This window comes from Oncorhynchus masou, chromosome 15, assembly GCF_036934945.1.
Source record: "Oncorhynchus masou masou isolate Uvic2021 chromosome 15, UVic_Omas_1.1, whole genome shotgun sequence".
NCBI lineage: Eukaryota > Metazoa > Chordata > Actinopteri > Salmoniformes > Salmonidae > Oncorhynchus > Oncorhynchus masou.
This window is the reverse complement of record NC_088226.1, coordinates 8,681,017-8,697,043: the sequence shown is the minus strand read 5'-3', so window position 1 is coordinate 8,697,043 and position 16,027 is coordinate 8,681,017. Positions and strand designations below refer to the sequence as shown.

Here is a 16,027-nt window from a genome sequence, read left to right as displayed (position 1 = left end):
TCTGGTCCACCATTTGCAACAAAGATGATGTAAAAACACATTTGTATTAGTGCACGCTCACTCTGTACTACCGATATAATCTAATCTTTAGTTAATATGCTGCAGTATCATGCACTATTTCTGCTTAATCTTAGAATGATGAAGACAGCATCACACCAGCATTTAGTAGTTGGCTTCAAGATGGTCTGGCTCACACCCATCAACTGTCACAATGCACAATAAAGGACAATATATCCCTGGGTTTCTGTTCAATTTCTGTTGCTTTCTCTAATACCCATTGTTGCAGAACACGATGAGCATCTAACAAAAGACAGACAAAACTGACATTAAAATAAGAGGAACATTTCAATTGAAGATACACATACTTTATAGGGTGAGTGTGTGTGAGTCTGTGTCTGAGTCTGTGTCTGTGAGAGAGAGAGAGAGACAGAGCGAGAGAGAGAAAGAGAGAGAGTGGTGAGCAAATGTACCTGCATACGTGCATAAAATACAAAGACTCACACACACACAAAAATAACAGGATATTGATACAGGGAGAACAAAAGATGAGACACTATCTGGAAATCAAGACAATAACGGTTTAGGCCTTCATGAAAGAAAGGAGTGGTTTCCAGTACAGGGACCTAAGCAAAGTAGACTACCTGCAAATTTTTTGTTAAAACCATAATCATCCTATGAAGCACTACAGCAGATACAATTTAATCATGCAAATATCCCACATTCAAAACTGTGATGTGGTTTTCAAAGTCCAATGAAGCCGTTTTTATCTGAATATTATATCAAGTACATTACTGTGATTGTTATCAATTAAAATGGTAAAAAAAAAATGTTTTTCAATTGCTTCTTAGCAAAGAGCAATTTCTCATGCAATAATTTTGCTAGGGCTGCCTGCGAGTGAGGAGCGGAAAACTGAAAACTAGCTATTATTGGCAGAGAGGTTCGTAACTGTCTTCACACTGGGCACACACTGATTGAATCAACATTGTTGCCATTCCATTTGAATGAAATTATGTTGAACCAACGTGGAATAGACGTTGAGTTGACGTCTGTGCCTAGTGGGTTTGTTATTGGACTATTAACTATTTTACCGCCAGGTGATGTCACATTGCAGGCCAAAACTCTATCTCACCAAACAGTTCTTACACTTAAAAGGGCATTATCATTATTTTCACAATTTCACAGTATTATTCCACATATTGTGGAAATATATATATAAAACACTGATTATTTGTTTACTGCACTTGTCCTTTAAGGTGTACAACCTTCAATATCAGCAGTGCTCTGTTTCAATGATGATCTCCTACCTACCCACATACAACAACAAATAAACCCTCAGTAATTAGCTATATTCCTTTCCTACATATCTTCAGTATCTCCATCTCTTGTTTTGTTATTCAGTAATCAATTATGCCAGCAAGCCAATGCTCCCAATGCATTTCTCTCTTTAGTAGCGGAATTTTGAAAACTGCAGCCTACCTCACCTCTCTATAAAAAATAAGCAAGTCCTATTTTCAGACTCTTAATAAAGTAGGCAGCGCAAATCTGTGTTGGTGATTTATGGTATATCTTCAAAGTAAATCAATCACAGCACGTAGGGGGCCCACGTGGGTAACTGGGGGGCCCTGACTTGATTGGGTAACTGATTAGTAAAAGAAATACAAATAAACTGCATAATAAATAAATGTGACTGGTCAAGTGTATGAGTCAGGGGCTGGGTCCACTCTCAATATTCAAAATACACCAGAGAGCATAATTTAGCCATAGAGGATCAATAGTTTCTATAAAATAACAGTGTATAAAGTGTTAACACAAGCACATACAGGTAACTGCCAAAATAAAGGAAACACCAACATAACATGTCTTAAAAGGGTGTTAGGCCACAAAGAGTTGCCAGAACAGTTTCAATGCGCTTTGGGATAGATTCTACAAGTGGACCTAAACCATGCCAGGAAAATGCACTGCACACCATAACATATACTTTGTATCCCTCATTTACTCAAGCGTTTCCATTATTTTGGCAGTTTTCTGTATGTCTACAATCGGGAAGGTCGCAGTTTGTGCAGCATACGTGCCAAATATGCAGCTTGCTGCATTGTGGCCATAGACATAGAAGGGTTTCGGAACCTCTTACTCTGGCAATTTGACTGTTAAACTCATGGATAAATTAGCAATAGCTTCCAGTCCTGACTTGAATGAGAACAGCCATATATGGATTATATTTCTATGGCTGGTTGCGGCTGTAGGTTTGCCTTTTGCACATTTCAAAATACAATCGCAGGAATAATGTTCAGCTTGGAAAACATATACCTACTGCTGAAAAGAGAAGAATACTCTCAACAACTCCCGATTACAGGCTCAAAATGGCCAGAAACAAAGATCTTTCTTCTGAAACTCATCAGTCTATTCTTGTTCTGAGAAATGAAGGCTATTCAATGCGAGAAATTGCCAACTCACCCCATTCCATAAAAATGTGCACAACCGCAACATTCAAACGAGGCTACAAAGGAAAATAATGGGACTATGGCGACTGTGTTGACTTCAAAATCAGGAGTGTGAACTAGGTTTCTATTCAAGCGTTGATCGACATGGTAATGGCTCTATAGTAGAGGTCGACCAATTATGATTTTTCAATGCTGATACCGATACCGATTATTGAAGGACCAAAAAAGCCAATACCGATTAATCGGATGATTTTTTTAAATGTATTTGTAATAATGACAATTACAACAATACTGAATGAACACTTATTTTAACATAATATAATACATCAATAAAATCAATTTTGCCTCAAGTAAATAATGAAACATGTTCAATTTGGTTAAAATAATGCAAAAACAAAGTGTTGGAGAAGAAAGTAAAAGTGCAATATGTGCTATGTAAGAAAGCTAACGTTTCAGGTTTTTTTTGCTCAGAACATGAGAACGTATGAAAGCTGGTGGTTCCTTTTAACATGAGTCTTCAATATTCCCAGGTAAGAAGTTTTAGGTTGTAGTTATTATATGAATTATAGGACTATTTCCCTCTATACCATTTGTATTTCATTAACCTTTGACAATTGGATGTTCTTATAGGCACTTTAGTATTACCAGTGTAACAGTATAGCTTCCGTCCCTCTCCTCGCTCCTCCCTGGGCTCAAACCAGCAACACAACGACAACAGCCACCATCGAAGCAGCGTTACCCATGCAGAGCAAGGGGAACAACTACTAGAAGGCTCAGAGCGAGTGACGTTTGAAACGCTATTAGCGCGCGTTAACTAGCTAGCCATTTCACTTCGGTTACACCAGCCTCATCTCGGGAGTTGATAGGCTTGAAGTCATAAACAGCTCAATGCTTGACGCACAACGAAGAGCAGCTGGCAAAACTCACAAAAGTGCTGTTTGAATTAATGTTTATGCGCCTGCTTCTGCCTACCACCACTCAGTCAGATACTTAGATACTTGTATGCTTGTATGCTCAGTCAGATTATATGCAACGCAGGACACGCTAGATAATATCTAGTAATATCATCAACCATGTGTAGTTAACTAGTGATTATGATTGATTGTTTTTTATAAGATAAGTTTAATGCTAGCTAGCCACTTACCTTGGCTTACTGCATTCGCGTAACAGGCAGTCTCCTTGTGGAGTGCAACGAGAGAGAGGCAGGTCGTTATTGCCTTGGACAAGTTAACTCTAAGGGTGCAAGATTGGTTCCCCTGAGCTGACAAAGTGAAAATCTGTCATTCTGCACCTGAACGAGGCAGTTAACCCACCTAGGCTGTCATCCTAGGCCGTCATTGAAAATAAGAATGTGTTCTTAACTGACTTGCCTAGTTAAATAAAGGTATATTTAAAAATAAAAAAATGTATAAAATATTCTAAAAAAAATCGGCGCCCAAAAATACCGATTTCCGATTGTTATGAAAACTTGAAATCGGCCCTAATTAATCAGCCATTCCGATTAATCGGTCAACCTCTACTCTATAGTATTGGAGAAAAGTTGAAAAAACGGACCTTCCATTACATCTAGACGTGTCATGTCGTAATTTACAACACGCATAAAGCAACTATTTCTGTCTTACAATCTCTCTCCACCAGGTGTAGCACTTCTCTCATCCTTTAAAAACAAGAAATGGACAGTGACGGGTAAGGGTATTTTTTGTGTCATCATTGCATGCAATCATCAAAGCCCCTGTTTACTTCTAAGATCACTTTAGCACCGCCCTAAAAACCCGATTCTAATTCGACACAAACCTTCAAATAGGTATGCAATGACACATTATATAAACTCTTTATAGTGTTTTATTTAAATTTTAGAGGCGATAAGGTGATAAGTTGGACAGATCGAGTGAAAAAAAGCTATTTTCCCTCACATCTCTTCTTCTCATTATCACGCTTTCATTGCCTGCTTGAATTATGCAGAAACGGGCAGTGTTTAGGTCATGTAATTGATTCTGTTGGAAAGGGGAGAACTTGTGCTCTACAATTGTATTGACATTACAGTTGATCTGGAAGTATTACGTTTTTGGGGTGCTAAAATAAGGGCAATTGTACCCATTTGAAACCTTAGGGCATAGGCCCCTGCCTTCACATTGGCACCATGTTACATTCTCCAATGAGCAAAGGTACAGTCTATGGATATCAATAATTGCTAAATGTGGTATCATACAGACATTTTCGTTCATTTACATGATTGGCCTACATTTATTTACTCACTCAAATAACGTCTAAATGGCTCCTCTCAGGCTACCTGCTGAATTGCTTGAGCTAGCCCTGCCATTTTTATCGCTATTTTCAACCAGTGTCTCAAATGGTTACCTTTGTGTCTCTCATTTAATTTATTTGTCAACATGTTCAATAACAGGTCTGGACTGACAGGAAGCAGAAACATGCGGTGTGCACGCTCTCATCCAACGAAGACTTGACCCCACCTAGACCTGCTGCTCGTGACTGTTCCTAAAAGACCGCGAAAAACATCAGGCCGACAGACCAGCGTGAACTCTTAACAAACCACACCACGATGCCTTGTGTTACAACAAGCAGACAGGCCATGGTATGATATAGGCCAAATGCCACTATAGTGATTTCACATATTCACAGTAGACTACATTTCAAAATATGATGATCTAGCCTATTGAAAAGCATTTCAAACTCATTAAAAATAGTGAAGTTAAGACTTTGGCCAAGACAATTAAATATGCTGCCACTGTTTTTTCCTCACGCGGCACTTACAATATTAATGCTTAAAGAGTGAAGACATCATCATCGGAGTCTGCCAAGAGGACGATGGAAATGAAGGAGCTGGAAAGACTGTTTGGCACTCCCGCCAGCGAGCCATTTGTGCCACTTTGTCACCGTCAGTAAAATCCAGTTTCAATTAATAATAGCAGAATAAACCCAAGCACCTACAAATAAATGTAGCTAAAAATCCAAACTGGCAGGCTAAAATCTACTAAATTTTACAATACAATTGGTTGCATGAATATGTATAGGCCTCGGCCTAGCCTAGGCTGTATAGAAAGTGATTAATTCACGGATGGAAAATCTCTTGAATGGCCAAACTCATTAGTAAACTGGGGCGGCAGGGAAGCCTAGTGGTTAGAGCGTTGGACTAGGAACCGGAAGGTTGCAAGTTCAAATCCCTGAGCTGACAAGGTACAAATCTGTCGTTCTGCCCCTGTACAGGCAGTTAACCCACTGTTCCTAGGCTGTCATTGAAAATAAGAATTTGTTCTTAACTGACTTGCCTAGTTAAATAAAAGTAATAAAAAATAAAAACTATATGTAAGTGTTGGGAATAGTGTACGCAAATACTTCAGTGTGCTTATAGGCCAGTTGAAATGTGTTGATTTGTTAATTCAAGAGAATATTGATTGGGATATGTGCCCTTTCATGGGAGAGCAATTGCCTATATATTTAGGCCTATTCAGAAACATGACATAAAACATGTTAATCAATAGCATAGACACCAAATGTAGCCCATTAACCTACTCAAAAACTTTAGTTCCAAGTTGTGCGAATATAATATTTTAGCAGAGGCGAAGAGTCTGCACTCACATAGCACGTGTTATAGGCAACTCTACCTGTTGCCTCATTCAAGTTTAACATAACAGAAAATGTTCAACGTGACTACATCCATGGAGAAACACTTTTGGACTTGTATTTCTCGATTCTTTTTGCGTCTGGATGACAGAAGGAGACCTGCCAAGTGCAGATTAACTCTTTCACTGGCATTTTAAAAGAAGGTCTACACAAGTCTATATGTAAAATCAGGAAACATTGAACTCAGGATTGGATAAATTAGACTGCTGTATAAATTAGGGTACATTTTCTTTCATAAAAAACAACAACATATGCCTGGTTTTATTTCAGACAGAATATAGGCTTTCTACATGGATTGGGAGTTTCTATGATGTTTTAGTTAGGTCAGGACTATGTGTCAGTTTTTCCAATTTCTTGTTTATTTTCTTCATACATCAGTAGGCCTAATTTGGATAAGTATTCCGAAGTTTAATCCAGAAAGTTGTTTCAAAGTGTGTTGCTTGTACATTTCACTTATTTTGAGGAACGCCAGCATCTGTACTCTATTGGTCACTTTAATAATGGTACACTGGTCACTTTAATAATGTTTACATACTGTTTTACTCATTGGATATGTATTTACTGTATTCTACTGTATTCTCGTCAATGCCACTCCGACATTGCTGTTCTTAAAATTTAGATATTTCTAAATTCCATTATTTTACTTTTAGATTTGTGTGTATCGTGAATTGTTAGATAGTGCTGCACTGTTGGAGCTAGTAACACAAGCATTTCGCTACACTTGCAATACAGCTGCTAAATATGTCTAGGCGACCAATAACATTTGATTTGATTTGATTTTGATACGGAAATTCATAAGTATAAATGCTTAGGAAATGTATAGGCCTATGTCTAGGCTAAGTGTGCGACTTTCGTTGATATGAACATATTCAGCAAATTGACTGGCAGAGAAAAACCTTTAGGTTTAGAGATATGATATGGAGGTAATGAATATGGAGGTAATGAAATAATTTGTTGTAAAATAATAAAAAGAGTCCTTATGTTTTCAACAAATGGTTTCGATTTTGATTTCTTCATACAGCGGGAAATTTAAAAGATAAAGGCTAATAATCGAAAAACCAATAAACACCTTTAAAATCCCAGAATGTGCTCCTTTATAGCCTAACTAAAATATATAATTTATACTCATATCACTTTTCAAAATCTAAACCTTTTTTCCGCTGTTATCTTCAAATCCGCAATTTTTTATGAGTTAAGCATTTTTTTTCACCTTTATTTAACCAGGTAGGCCAGTTGAGAACAAGTCCTCTTTTTCAACTGCGACCTGGCCAAGTTAAAGCAAAGCAGTACAACACATGGAATAAACAAACATACAATCAATATCACAATAGAAAAGTCTATATACAGTGTGTGCAAATGAGCATAATCTATGGTGACAAAATATTAACAATAATAGAATAAACAGAACTTCAATACAAATGTAAATTTCCATTTTCGCCCAATTTTGTACGAACCTGAAGAGAAACTTCATTAGCATAAACATTTAAAGAATTTGTTCAGCGACATAATGTGGAATTTGCTTTTGTATAATCATTATCTGAACTTCTTGTAAATGTTCTTAACACAATATATCCAAGACTAGGGGAAAGGGAGCAAAACACTCACATCTCGTCTAAGCACTCCTTTCCAATTAACTCCAACAAAAAGTGTAAATTGAAACAGTTTCAAATAAGCCTTTAAGCCGTTAAGACGTTTTTCTGTATGGTCTGATTTAGTGCAAACCTACACCAAGACAGCAATGAAACGTTCTTTGAAAACGAATAGGCAATGAGTGCAGGCAGCACAAAGTTGAGTAAACTACAGTGAAATTAAACCTTTGCGAATTTACGCGTTTGACAACCATCCATTTTTCGTTTAAAACATTTAGTAGGCCTACTTGGGTGCCATTTGTGTGCATCGGATACAGAAAGGGTTTTATTCGTTGGCTTTAGGGAAACATTGACAGCGATGTCAAGGGGTGATTTGTTCCACAGGGCGTGCGAGTCCCTGTACGCAGAGCAGAGGTGAGCACAAACAGTTTGCAGCAGCCTATTCTCTAACTTTGAGAACAGACGAGTGGTGTCATTGTCATTACTTGCTGGATACCTATATGGTGAATCATCCACTTGAAACACAACGTTTGTTTTTCTCTCACGACGTGAGAGTGGTATGGAGAGGTCTCCAATGAACACCTCTGCTACTTTAGAGATGGCCATTAGCAGAGTCTATTAAACCCCCAAAAATGTAGGGTAAAAGTTGGGTGTAAAAAATAGGAAATTCTCTTACGTTGATTACTTTTTGCAAATCCAATCAGTTTTCCACGTTGATTCAACGTCATCACATTGAATTCATTATTTTATTGAAATGACGTAGAAACGACGTTGATTCAACCAGATTTTCAACCAGATTTTGCACAGTGGGATAGGTCAATAGCAGAGTAAAGGAAATCGATTGCAATCTCTATAAAACATTGTGGTAAAAATGCAATCATCAACTTTCCGTTACTGTGTTCTATGCAATCATTTCACAATGGTCTTGCTTAAAATGATTAGGCTTTCCAAGGAGAATTGCGTCTGACGAAGGAGTGGCGGACCCTAAAATACTGGCCAAAATGCATTTTTATATGACATTTCTAAATCATTTTCAAAAATGTACAATTCAACTGAATACATTAACAACATTAGGCGAATAGGTCTATATTTTGATAATAGATGCATTGCAGTATTACACGTTTTACAACAGAATACAATTGTCTACGATCAATGATGATGCATAAAAATGTCTCAGAAATGTGTTTGCCAAATAGAACAATCTGAAATGTTTCTGACCATACAAACAACAACTTAGTCTTCCGTCAGACAACCAGACAATCCATTAACCATGGTAGAAAGATACCTGAGCAGCACAGGCCTCATTCTCATCTCATTAGACCAATTATACCATGGTCTGTCTGGATAACCTGAGAGCCTGTCTCTTCATTAGAGAGATGTGGGCCTGGTGTGGCTCACTGCTGTCCTCCCCTGACCAGCTGAGTGTCCCTGACCCTGGATGCTGGCAGACCCTGACCCTGCCGGGCCACACAGAGAGGAGGTAGGGCGGGCGGCAGTGGAGGCTTAGTCAGCCAGGCCAGGCAGACACATGCAGCAGCTCCTGGGTGAGTGAGAGACACATGGCCGCAGGGGGATGCCATGCCAGCCCAGGCACGTAGGCATGCCAGTGTACTAACACACCATCACTTCAGGGACATCCAAATTATATGCATAGACTTATGTGCAAATATGTACATGCAACCTAAGTAGTAAGCAAGCCTTGTCAGAGCCAGAACGACCCATAGAGCCGTTACGTACATGTAACATATAGACCTTAAATGACCAACACATCCACAGACATGAACGTCATATACACAAAGTGGCATATACACTCAAGTTGCCATTCATACAGGTTTTGCCATTCACAGAGGGTAGTAGGTGTGTGTCCTTGCCTGGCTTCTGCCACAGGTAAGTGTGTCAGTCTGGTCTGCCCCTTCCCCTGTTGGCATGCCCTCCTTGGGTTCAGTCTCTACATGGCTCTGAGGGTGCAGGTGAGTAAGGGACAAAGGCGGCATATGCCAACAGTGACACTGGCACACTGTCAGTCAGCACGTTCTCCCACGCACCCACACCCCTACTTTCCTGTTGATCTCCTCCAAAGTCCTGTCAATCCTCTGTTTTAACACATTCATGTCTGTAAGTAACAGTGCCATCCATTCACCTCCCAATACCTCACTATCAGCTGCCGCATCTGGGTTAAAATCTATTTCTGTCGGGATTGAGGACATAGGCTAAAGCTCTACTGAGCCCCCCATTTACTTCCAGTGTTTTCCATTGTGATTAGTACAGTGAGAGTACAGTGCCAGCCTCGTAACTCTCCATTGTAATCAGCGTAGACAATTCTGTTAACCATTAAACCAGAAAAATAAGGAGAGAGTGAAAATTCGACCTAAAGGGGAAAAAAGCAAAACCCTCCCCACAATCTTACTCTCTCTGTGGGCAAGCAAGTGATGAGTAAAGGCTTTTGAAGCGCAGCGCTAGCGTTCGTTGTAATTATCTCAGTTTACAAACCAGCGCGTTACTATGTGTGAAAAATCTGCAAGCAATTTGTGGTGCTGTGTGCTCACAGGCCCAGGGTTGGCCGGGGAGCCATCAGAGGGAGGCACGAACGGCACATTCCAGCCCCACACAGGGTCGTCACCTCATAGCCACGCCACGGTGCTGCAGGGGCTAGTACTACCACCACCTCTCCTCTCCCCAGCCCACTCCATAGTACCACTGACATCTATATCACACTGCACTACCACATAGTTGACTGGAGTACTCATGAGGCGGTGTTAGATATCGAGGTATGGTTCCAATAGACTCCCCAGAAGATTTATCTTGAGCTTTAAAAAACAAATCAAGCCAAGGATCATTAAACTAACAGCACCGGCCTGAATTAACATTAAAATGTTTGTGTGCCATGTCAAGACCTGAAACCTCTCTGAAAACATTGAGATCCAGGTGAACCCAATGATCTAAACCATTTTGTTTTTGTAATGGTGTACAGAGATATCAAATTGATATTATTCTGCCTTTAGTTATAATGCAGGCTGAAACTTGTTTCGTGTTCCAGAGAAACGATGGGACATTATTGACAGGGTGTGCAGGAAAATATTTTAAACAAATTTAGCAACACATGAGTATGTTTACATAAAGAACAATACTGATGATGGCTAATGATGTCATACTAGTGAGTAGACCCTTTAAAACCGGTGAGAAGGCTCCTGTACAGAGGACAAGGCATATCACCACAAGGTCTGCCTTCATGAGGGTAGCAGTAGTAGCACTTGAGGTTTCCACTTGAACCTCATCACATGCCCTCCCCCCCTCCTCTCCTGTCCCTCCTCTTCCCCCTAGCCCCACGCCGCTGTCTAGAAAGAATGTTTAGTTGAATAGGGAAACCACCGCCCTGCTTTCAGTGACGGTGCTGGCGGCACGCCGTGCTGTGACAGGCTGGCTGACTCTGCACCAGACAACATGTTTATCTCCTCAGAGAGCCGTCAACGGGCCGCAGCTACCCAGCCGCTGTCGGCCTCCATTAAGAAACACTGAACCTCTGGAGGACATGATTACACTAAAGGAAGGACTGTTTAGCAATCAGTTCTGGCGTTGTGAATTAAAATTGAAATGTATTCATCACAGAAAATAACGTCCACAGTTCCATTCACCAATTAAATCTCAATTCATCTCCTTAAATCCTGGTAACAATCCCACAAATGATGGTCTGCGAGGCTAAAATATATGGCTAATGACAATTTACTTGGCAGGTCACTGAATATGTCCGTCACAAAAAGCAATGTTGTTTTCAGAAATCTAAAGTATTATTTTTTAACTTGATAGGGCCTGATTTAATTCATAGCACATTGCCTACCGTTATCTCTATGGCCCAATTCATGTAGTTGGGAGAACTTTAATTTTTATGAACATTGTGACTCATTCCAGAGCTCAGAGATCTGAACAACGTTCCACAGTCTAAAAAGAACCCACTACATGTCCTTTTGATTCAGAATCTCAACACTACATGAAAAGAGGGATCTCACGTTCATGTGTTAACTTGCTGCTTAACTAAGCTAAAGGGCTTTATTCCACTTTCAAACAGTGCAGGGTAAGAAATCAAAGGGATGTCTAGTAATTAAAAAACACATATGCCCCGAGAGTACAGTATGACGCATCATTACAGTCTCCGTCGTAACTACAGGCTTTATGGGTAACAAGCTAGTCAGAAATAACAAGCCCATGCTAGATAATCGTCCCTTTCACGCTCTACTATTATGACATCATCAGTAGTGCAGCCTGTGCGGCTGCAGCATTGTGACTCTGGGGTCCTCTCTGATTGAGCCAGACCCGTGGAGTGTTGTCTGTGGGGGCGGAGTCCACGTTGGACTGGGTGTATTTTGATTGGAGGGCAGGGAGAGGCCACCAGCAAATGGCTCGGTCTCCTTCTCTGTTCTGTGGTCCATTTGTCTTGAGGATATATTAATGCCTATGCAGTAAATTAGCATTTAGTATTGCATTGGCTAGGTATGGGTAAGACAGTAGAACTGTCTGGACCAGGGTCTGCTGTGAGCCCATGGAGGATAATACAACTTACTAATAATGTGCTTTAGGGTTAGGAAGAGTTAGCATTTTACAAGCCACTCTAAATTGCAAGATGTACTGATTACATATAAGCATAGACTGAGAAACATGTGAGGAGACAATCATGGCTTGAACAAAAAACTCACACATGCACAAACAGGGAAGCACACTACTCTTGCAGAGTGTTGAACGCTTTGCAATCAAAGAAATAAAGGGGCAATCTAGCACACAATCAAACTAGAGATTTATCCAGCTCTCCTGCCAACAGCCAGGGCCCTCCTCTTTCTGAACAAGGGATGCACTATTGACTAAATTTACCCCCCCCCCCCTCTGTCTTTCTCCATCTCTCATTTTTTTCTCTCTCTCTTCAGTCTTCCCTCTGCCAGTCGGTGAGGCGTGATGCCAACCCTTTCCACAGCCGGGCACACTGCCCTGTCCTTTATGCAAATGCTTTGCCGCCATCCCAAACTCACAACCCCCACTGTCTCACCCTCCATGTCTGTGCCCTTCTCTCCCCCCTCTGTCTCTATGTTTCTATCTCTCTACCATTCTCTCTCACATGAGGAAACTGAGAACCAGCAATTAGACTCTTGCTTCTGAGTCCTCCATGAGGCCTGCTGATCCGCAGTCAGTCACACCTGCACGGTTCTTGAGTAAGGCCAAAACACCCTGTACTTTGTTTTACTGCTGCTGAGGGCAAATTACACAAATGGGGGTATGTTTAATAGAGGTGCAGCTCATGGACACTCCTGTAGGTGTGTCTGCAATAGGTCCAATAAAGGACTGCCTCTGCTAAGACAGAGAAAGAGAGAAAGTGTGTGTGTGTGTGTGTGTGTGTGTGAGAGAGAGAGAGAGAGAGAGAGAGAGAGAGAGAGAGAGAGAGAGAGAGAGCAGAAATAAAGAAAAAAGAAAGAAAGAAAGAAGGTAAGAAAGAAAGAAAGAAAGAAAGAAAGAAAGAAAGAAAGAAAGAAAGAAAGAAAGAAAGAAAGAAAGAAAGAAAGAAAGAAAGAAAGAAAGAAAGAGAGAGGTTAAAATGGGGTAGAGAGAGAGAGATGGAGGGAAGAGATGAAAATGATTCATGTGATGATATTAAATAGAGCCGCTTCACATAACCCACAGGTACCATTATCTAGCAGTCATTGACGTGATAATGACTCAATTCCCTTTCATCATCCAGGAGAAAGTATCGAAGCAATTTTAATACTCAAGACAGGTACTTGTTTGTTTCTTGTTTCATAGATGTAAATCAATAAATAAATAATGTTCTCTTTGAGGTTCAAGAAAGTGCATTAATGTGATTTACGTTCAAGCATAATGTCTATATATCTGAAAAAAATGGTAACTGTGTAACAATGGTACTATCGTCCTCATTGTCGTTGTTGCAGTGAACCAAACATGAGATAAGAACCCCAAACGTGCTTCATGGTTAGTCCCAGTGGTTAGTCCCAGACAGGTAGACAGAGAGGGTTAATCAACCAGTAGAGAGACTGAAGGAAGAGCCTCCTTCATGTCAGCAAAGTTAAGCTTCCTCTGCTGCCGTCCCCTCGAGAGCGGAAGAACGTTGAGGATGCCGACAATGAGGGCCGGGGTCCACACACGCCGGACACAGCCACACACAGCACAGGAAAGCAACTCAGGCTAACACAAACACTCACAGAGACACACCACTGTCTGGTCTTCTTGTGTGGCCTGTTCATAGAGTAGGCCTACATGGACATACTGTGTCGGCGCTCACTGCATCAGAGCATACCCCTTTAATTTACATGAACCAACTGACAACAAATACAACTGAAGCAAAAAAGCTAATGTTACTAAACTCAATTTGTGTGGGGCTGAACTAATATACAGATGAATTGTATTCATGCCAATGTCAACCAAAGAAATCCTCATAAAGGCTTCTGGTCAATGAATGTAAAGATGATGACTCATTTATTCTGTGTTTATAAGCCTGTGCCACATAGTAGAAGGAAAAGCCCCAGATAACCAAATGCAGAGACTTCCTTAAGCAGACTAAGTTAGCAATAAACATTGACAAAAAAGGCTATCTAATGGTAAACTTGCCATGTGTCATACAATGGCAGCTCTGATTTTCTCAGTCCGCATAAACAAATAAGTAAAATAGGAGGTGGGTGATGTTGTGGGGAGTGAGAGACATGAACACTGTTTTCCTATTGGTAAATGCTACTGCCCACATCCCTTTCCCTTCTTCCTGTAGAGACTTCCTTGTGTTCAATTACTGTAATAACGTTTCAGCAACCTTCCAGTGCTAGTACATGATGGAGGTGATGAAAAACAAAGAGGGAACAATGTTTTATTTTTTTCCCTAACCTGCTGTACAGAAAAGTTGCACCTAAAAGACATGTTCGTTCTGTGTGCCTTTACAGTATCTGTCTGCCTGTATCAACAAGAGCATGATAACAGTGATATCCTGATTAATCTCCAGCTCCAACACAACATGGGCATAGGACAAGAGGTCAGATATGTTAAAATGGCCTCAATCAAAACCCCAACTAGTTTTACTAGGCGTAATACAGAAAGTGTTCCTCATTCTCATAAGAGATCACGGAGCAGACTCCAAATAAAACAAAGCTTTTATACTCCAATATCATGATAGTTTGTAATTAAACTATTAAACTCAACCCAATCCTAGACCAATGAAAAACAGACCGTCTGTGTGGTGGAGGGAAATGAATGAGGCCTTTTCTTTAAGAGTGGAGATCAGAACCCCTAACTCTGGGATTTTGTGCTGTTGCCTTTCTCCCCCTGGAGGGAGTAATTAGGTTATGGAAGACAACTGCGGCATTGTTTTAACAGTGGAGGGATTGTACCGGCCAAAGTCCCACCAGCGACATGCTTCTCTCTCTCACAACAAAAAATGTCAGATGGATTCGGAGGAGGCAGAAATCTTTCTGGTGGCTGTTTTTGGTTGGAGTTGGGTTGGGTTCTGTCTGTTTGTGCAGAGCCACTGTTAGGGAGGGTATCCCATGTATCCACTGACTTGGCAACAGAAACAGTTCCTAACTAGAGTAATATGGTTATGATGCATTCACATTCCTTCCTGTCCCCTAGGAAATACAATACGCTTATATTGTCTGTTTTAATCACACTCCGCCTCCAAGGAGAGAACACAACCAGCTATAAAGAGGCTTTCTCAAATATACATAGAGCTCAGTTACAGTAAATATGCACCGTGTTGATTGATGGGGGGGGGATATAACAATTCACATTAGTTAAAAGAACGGCTTGGAGCGCTAACCGACCTACTGTATTGCCCAAACACAGACTCTCTTCTCCATGATTGTTTTTACTTCGAGCAGTTGCTGCTGCAAATGTTTTAGATTTTAAATATGGATGCACATTGCCCTTGAATGCTCATTGAAACATATACTTTAATCACTCAGGCTCAAACATGTTCTATGCAAATGTAGCGGCTTTAAGAACGTGCTGTAAGCTCACTCCACGGCTAGCTTGAAATGTCGCGGAAGGAGCCATTAAATTGGAACCTTTTGAGTGGCTCAACCCTTTGGAGAATTGTCAATGGCGGTCACGTGTGTTGTGAAGCAGAGGATCACTGGTTCGAACCCAGTATGGGGCAGTCGGAGGAAGCTAGGCTGTTAGCAGCACATTGACCCCGGTTACACAGTCAAACACACACACAGCAAACTCATGCACATCCTACAAAGCAGATCAACGACAGACATGTCTTTAGGTCAGGAGCTCTTCCATCTAGTCTGAAGATGATGAACATAAATCTCTAACTTAAAACCCCACTATAATGTACACATCTGCACCCGCCTAAGCCATTCCTACTTT

The 16,027-nt window shown here is 40.6% G+C and overlaps 1 protein-coding gene across 6 annotated transcripts in view; it reads right to left on the bottom strand.

The window, feature by feature from the left end:
• Positions 1 to 16,027, bottom strand: part of LOC135555510 (nuclear factor 1 X-type-like) — a 122,420-nt gene that overhangs the window by 83,579 nt on the left and 22,814 nt on the right. The gene's annotated exons all lie outside the window — the stretch shown is intronic.